The 6898-nt window shown below is 41.7% G+C and overlaps 1 pseudogene; it reads right to left on the bottom strand.

The window, feature by feature from the left end:
- Positions 1-771: 771 nt before the first annotated feature.
- Positions 772-2131, bottom strand: LOC141502530 (gamma-secretase subunit APH-1A-like; annotated as a pseudogene).
- Positions 2132-6898: the final 4767 nt, after the last annotated feature.

Below are 6898 nucleotides of genomic sequence, written 5' to 3'. Positions count from 1 at the left end.
CAGTAATTTGACCTGGAATATGAGGGTATAATTAGAGAAAGGGTAAGGAGGAAAGAGCAAAGAATTGGGAGCCAAAAGAACTGAATCCTAATCCTTACTTTATGATCAGTAGTAGTAGCAGTTCACATGTCCACAGTGCTTCAAAGTTCACAATAAACAACCTGAAATTCAAGGAAATTATTAGCACAAAAATTTTGTCCCCCAGTTTTTTGTTTTTTTTTTAGTTATAAAATCCTTTTATTAGTCAAAAATCACACTTACTTTGATTAAAAGCATGGGATATTCCATCCTCAGCAGAAAATAATACATTTTATAGAAAAGTCATTCCCTCTTTTCTCCCTCCCCCATTACCCTTCCCTCCCCATTAAAAACTAGAAAAAAATTCCTGCTGCCCTCCCCAGATCCTTACAGGCCATAACCCTAAGTGGCACTATGACCCCATAGTGTTCCTCAGTCACCTCAGCTCTCTCACTGTAGAATAAAAATTTTTAAGTTCCAGTCATCCTAGTTGCTGGGAACAGAGAAAAAGAGAGAGGGGAGGGGAGCTGAAATGAGGAGCAGAGATTACTGTCTCCCTAACATACTCCTCAGTCTATTCCTTAGGATCTCTGGCCAATGGGAGAAAAGGGAAAAAATGGTAGACAGAGGGAGAAGAAGAGCTGGGAAAACAGAAATTTTGGAGGAAGTAGCTCCAAACTTCCCTCCCCACAAAAGGCAGTTTGAAGTCTTTGTCAAATTGAAAATAATTTCCCTCAGACCTGAGAAAAAGAGATATCCAATTGAGGGTGGGGCGAGGGAGAGAGGGAAGTGGGCAGAGGGGATAGATGACAGGGAACTGCTCAGATCCCTGCAAACTTCAGTAACCTCTGTACCCCAGTTTTATCTCCTGTGCAATGACTAACTATGCCACCTCCCTTAGCAGCTGTCCATAGTTGGAGATGGAGAGAAATACAGGAGACAAAGAGGGTGCCCCTGGCCCTCAGGGTTTCCCCCAGGTCCCCTCAGTCCTCTGGTGGGATGCACAGGGCAGAATATACCATCACCCGACTGTCCTCCTGCCGTCGGCCTGCAGAGGGGAAGGGATGTGAGTCTTGGACGGGATGGGAAAGTGGAAGGACCCAGGTCAACAGGGGGGTCCTCACAGGGCAGGGACAGATGGAGTTTCAAACCCTCTAACCACTGACCAGCTGTCCCCTGGCACCGACCGCTGTGGCCTAGAGAGCAAAGGTCAAGAGTGGAGAGTGAAGCCCCTAAGGATGGGGAAGGGGATGTAGATGGAGTATACAGAGAAGAGTAGCAGGGACACTAAGGTGGGGGGTGGGGCAGGGCTCAGTCTTGGCTAGTGGGCATGCAGGTGGTAGTCAGGCAGGCAATCAGTCCAAGTGGTCAGTCCTTACACGAGAGGCTGCGCTGGATACTTCAGAGGGAGCCTCCAGTTGTGATGAATGCCCAGATCCCCATGGAAAGAGTAACTGCATAGATGGGCAACAGGCTGGCTTCATACCAGGGATTCAGAAATGTCAGTCCTGATGTCAGTAGGTGGCTACCAACGACCAAGCCCAAGGCCCAGTATCGTCTCCTCTCACAGGCATCAAAAAACACAATCCCCCAAAAGGTATGAAGTAAGATGATGGCTGCTGTCAAAAATGCTGAGGTTAAGAAGTAATAAGGGTGAATCTCCATGAATACCAACCACATCTGGACCAAGTGCATCAGCCAGGATGTTGATAACAGAAAAGACTCCGCTGATGATGCCGAAAGATAGACCAGAAACATAGGCCATTTGTCGAATGGAGATGGGAGATCTTCCGTCCTCACTCAGCGATGCTAACCCCTCATCTGCCTTCTTAAGTAGCTTGTAGTAGGCAAATCTGAAAACCTCCTGAAGCAGGACAGAAATGGCAGCACCGAAGATGAGGAGGCCATATTGGAGCCGGCTGTCTGACTGACCAGTCACATGGACCAGGATGAACCAGACCACAGAGGCCAAAAGTAGAGAAACCAGCCAAAAGAAGGCCCTGGCCACCAGGATGATGACCCGCAGGGGGTCCCCGGCCACCGTGACCAGAAAGAGCGAGAAGGCCGGGCCGAAGGCCACGAAAGTGCATCCGAAAAAGACCGCGGCCCCCATGGCCAGGCCTGGGGGTGGCAAGCCGGAGCAGGGGGTCGGCGCGGCGTCACCCCCAGGCCCTCGGAGAGGGGGCTGTCCCCCAGTTTTTAGATGAAGAAACAAGACTGATAGATGTCATCACTTGAAGTATGTTAGGTGGAGCAGTAGGTAGGGTGCTGGGCAAGAAGACCTGAATTTAAATCCAACATCAGACACGCTTAGAAGCTATGTGACCTTGGGCAAATCACTTACCTGTTTCAATTGTGTTCAACTGTAAAAATGGAGGACTAGCTCTATATGACTGGAACACAGAATACAAGGGAGGCAGTAATAGGTGAGAAAATGAAAATGGTAGGTTAGGCCCAGATTGTGAAAAAAATTTTAAATGTCAAATAGAATGGGGTTTTTTTTCATCCTTGAGGCACTATTAGGAGCCACTAGACTTTATTGGAAGTATATGTGTATGAGACATGATTAGATTTGTGCTTTAGGAAATTTATATGCTCAGTTTTCTCACTGATTCATTAAGTTCAGGCATCAAGGTGGTACAGTGGATAAAGCAGTGTGTCTGGAGTCAGGAAGACCAGAGTTCAAATGTGACCCCAGATACTTATTAGCCATATGACCCTAGGTAAGTCACTTAACCTGGCTGATTTCAATTTCCTAATCTGTAAAATGAATTGAAGAAGGAAATGGCAAACCACACCAATATCTTCTCTAAGAAAACCGTAAATGGGTTCATGAAGGGTCGGGTCCAACTAAAACAACTCAACAACAACAAATAAGTTTGGTTTTAAAATGATTCATAAGGTTCCTCCCAGCTCTCACAGTAGATGATTTCATGAGTACCAAACCAGCAAGAATGCTGCAAGTTGTTAGCTAAAGATTTGCTGAGCATTTTGGCAATGAAGGGTGCTAGGTATTTTTATTTGGAGTTACCACATATAGGATCAGGTTTTGAGTCAGCATAATTTTAGTGAATTGTACCTGGATATCCACTCAAATTTATTCACATGTATATTTGTAGAACCATTCAGCAGGCAGAAACAGCCTTTGTTGGCATAAGCTGTACAAATCAGAGAAGCTAGATGTGGCAAAAAGGGGGGCAGATATTACTTAGTTCCCTCTCATACATTTAGAACCTCTTGCTGTCTTTCATAAGAATCTCAGAAGTTGGGGCAGCTTGGAGGCACAATGGATAGAGCACCATCCCTGGAATCAGGAGGACTTGAGTTTAAATCCCACCTCAGACACTTAGTAATTACCTAGCTGTGTGACCTTGAGCAAGTCACTTAACCCCAGTGCTTTAGAAAAACAACAAAAAAAATCTCAGAAGTCAAAAAGCACCAAGCAGATGACAAAGTTGATCTCTAGAAACCAGACTTCATCAGGAATTTATTAAGGATTCATGATGGGGAATGCTGGTGGAGATAAACTGTATAAATTAGAATCAGATTATGGATGGCCTTGAAAGCCACTCCCTCAACTATGCCCAAAGGGTATACCCTTTGATCTACCAATACCACTTTTAAGTCTATATCACAAAGAGATCATAAAAAAAATGGGGAAAGGACCCATATACAAAAATATTTATAGCAGCTCATTTTGTGGTGGCAAAGAACTGGAAACTGAGGGGGGTGCCTATCAATTGGGGAATGACTGAACAAGTTGTGGTATATGATTGTGATGGAATATTATTATTCTGTAAGAAATCACAAGCGGGCAGATTTCAGGAAAAACTTGGAAAGTCTTACATGAATTGATCCTGAGTGAAGTGAGCTGAACCAGGAGAATATTGTACTCAGTAGCAGCAATATCAAAGATGATCAACTATGAAAGACTTAAAGCTCTTTTCAACAATACAACAATCAAAGATAACTCTAAAAAACTTATGATGAAAAAAGCCATCTACATCCAGAGAAAGAACTATGAAATGAGAATACAGTTCAAATTATACTATTTTCACTTTTAAAAATTTGGATTTTTTTCTTTCTTATAGGTTGACTCTTAACCAAATATGACTAATATGGAAATATATTTAACATGATTATACATGTATACATGCTGGCTTTAAGGAGAGGGAAGGGAAAGGAGGAAGAAAGAAAACTATGGAATTCAAAATCTTATAACAAATGAATCTTGAAAACTATCTTTACATGTAATTGGAAAAAAATTCAATTAAAAAATATTTTGTCCAAAAAAAGAAAAAGAAAAAAGGAAGCCACCCTTGAGGCCTTCTTGGCTTCCTACTAAACAAAAATGATTTTCCCCTCAAATCCAAAACTCTCACCATCCCCACAATCATTTCTACTACCTCAGATTTCTCTATTATTTAATTTCGTTGTTCAATTATTTGGGTATATGACATCTCATATACTATTTGATAAACTTCTCTAGGGCAAGGATTGCTTCAATACTTCAAGAATTTGTGATTTCCTTGACATGAGTACTCTTGCGTTGATACCACCTGCAAGTCCTCTATGGCTTTGCGTATGCTCCTCATGGGTTCTTCAACTGAAAAAAAAATCATTACCTTATGACTTACTTCATGTAGGAGGGGGATGGGGTATCTAAAATTGGCCTGACTTGGGACAGTCTTGGTGCTTCAGAACTGGAACAAAATCTAACCTTTCACAAATGAAGTTTTAGTTAATCATAACAGGGAAAGAATATTCAACGGGAATATAAAAACTGATTCATTGGGCTTCCCTGATTCTGTGTTGTCTACTGATCTGAAGTCTAAGGAAGCTATGTCAATGATTTGAACCTTAGTCCCTTGGGTCAATTAAAACAGTTTCAACACCTTTCAAGAAAAAATTGCCCTACACAAAATATATGTATATATGCTTAGCTAGCTATATCCATCATTGGGTATGTACTGGAAGTCTATATAACTTGACCCCCATTTCCTTTGGGAGCCCGGGGCCACCTTCAGATCTTCAATGAAGTGCCAGAGTTGAACTTTAGTAGAAAGTGTTGGCTGTGTCTTATTTGGTTTTGTATCTGTCCTGTGTTTTATATGTTCAACAGTATATTTTGGGTAATAATCTCTTATCAAGCCTGGAGTCCCTTCATACAATGGCTCCTTCTAAGTTACACCCTAGGCCCCTGGTACTATTGGATAAGCTGTCTATTTAAACCCATTGATCACAAGGTCCTATCAATATTTCTTTTATCAAGTCAAATCCAGTGACTGCAAATTTAAAGCAAAGACATTTAATCAAACAGAATAATATGTAATAATATGCAATTAAAATGGGTATTAAACTCTTCCAGTACTCATCTTCAAATGACTGCCTTCACCCACCCCCATCCTCATGTACATTCCAGAGAGCACAAGTGTTCTTCCCAATTAACACTGCGGTTTCCCTAACACTGTGGGAGGCAGTTACATTAGTTGTTCACAGCAGGTATATCAGGGTCTCTGTGGCTCCTGGTCCCACTTAGTCTTTCCCTCCCTAATTCAGGACTTGTCTTTTTTTGTCTGTCTCTTCTCGCCTTCTGTATCTGTCTTTAGGTTTATATCTCTGTCATCTCTTTGTCTCTCTCTGTCTGCCTATCTCCTTCTGTGTGTCTCTGTCTTTAGATTTCTGTCCCTGTCATCTCTTTGTCTCGGTCTGTTTGTGTGTTCTCTCTCTCTCTCTCTCTCTCTCTCTCTCTCTCTCTCTCTCTCTCTCTCTCTCTCTCTCTGTCCCTGGTTGTCTCTGTCTCTCTGTATGTCTCATGTCTCTCTCTGTCTCTCTATCTCTCTGTCTCTCTCTGTCTCTCTGTCTCTGTCTCTCTCTGTCTCTCTCTCTCTGTCTCTCTCTTTCTGTCTCTCTCTCTCTCTCTCTCTGTCTCTCTCTCTCTCTCTCTTCCTCCCTCCTTCTTCCCTGCCCCCCCACTCTCTCTCTAGGTTGCTTACATTCCTGGTCAAAGGTTGTTCACTTTTTGTCCAATCTTTGGATACATCACCTGCACCTCACTCGCCCCAGTGCGATTTCCATCATCCTTCTTAAGCTACATGGGCCAAAGACTGCTATTGCATAGACTTTTGGGAGATGTAGTTCCTAAAAATAAAATATGGTATTTATCCCCCTTAGAGGTTCTTAATAAATTGAATCCAGGCATGCATGAATGACTATTGGGTAGAAAGTCATTAGAGAGTTTTGATCAAAAGAGTTAAAAATAATTTTATCAGATCAGTTCTATTCCTACTATCTGATTCTGCATACTTAGGACACTTTACTTCTTGGTGTCCTCACCTGTAAAATGAGGCTGAAAATACTCTTTAACCATATTGACAGAGTTGGGGTTGGACATGAGTGGGAGCAAGAAAATTGGAGAAGGAAGAGGTATATTGTGATAATAAAGATACTGACTAAAGGAACACTTACATAATCCAGCAAAAAATATAGCAACTAGTTGGGTTCTAGAATCCTTTCTTAGAGTATCTTCCCATTCTTTCTTTCCTGTTCCATAACATGTAATTTTATAGTTATAGGAGCATACTAATTCCTACCCCCTCTTCACTCCTACTTCAGGCTACATAATACTGTCAAAGAAATTAATACTCTACTCTGAATTTTTAGGCACAAGTCTTCCAAAAAGAATTTAATTTAGCATTAATCTATATTCAAGTTAACTTTTACTTGGAAAGAAATTGTCCAAGCCAACAAAGTACCTCATGCCTTCCAGATCATCCCAAGATGATCTAAGTTAACATTTGTAGCAACCTTAACAAGGAAAAGATCATAGTATGTTAAAATGCAGTTTGGGGTTAATATTCTTGAAGGGTCAATCTTCCAT

The sequence above is a fragment of the Macrotis lagotis genome, chromosome X, assembly GCF_037893015.1.
Source record: "Macrotis lagotis isolate mMagLag1 chromosome X, bilby.v1.9.chrom.fasta, whole genome shotgun sequence".
Taxonomy (NCBI): Eukaryota; Metazoa; Chordata; class Mammalia; order Peramelemorphia; family Peramelidae; genus Macrotis; species Macrotis lagotis.
Note: the sequence above shows the minus strand (reverse complement) of the source record. Positions and strands in the feature narration are given on the sequence as shown.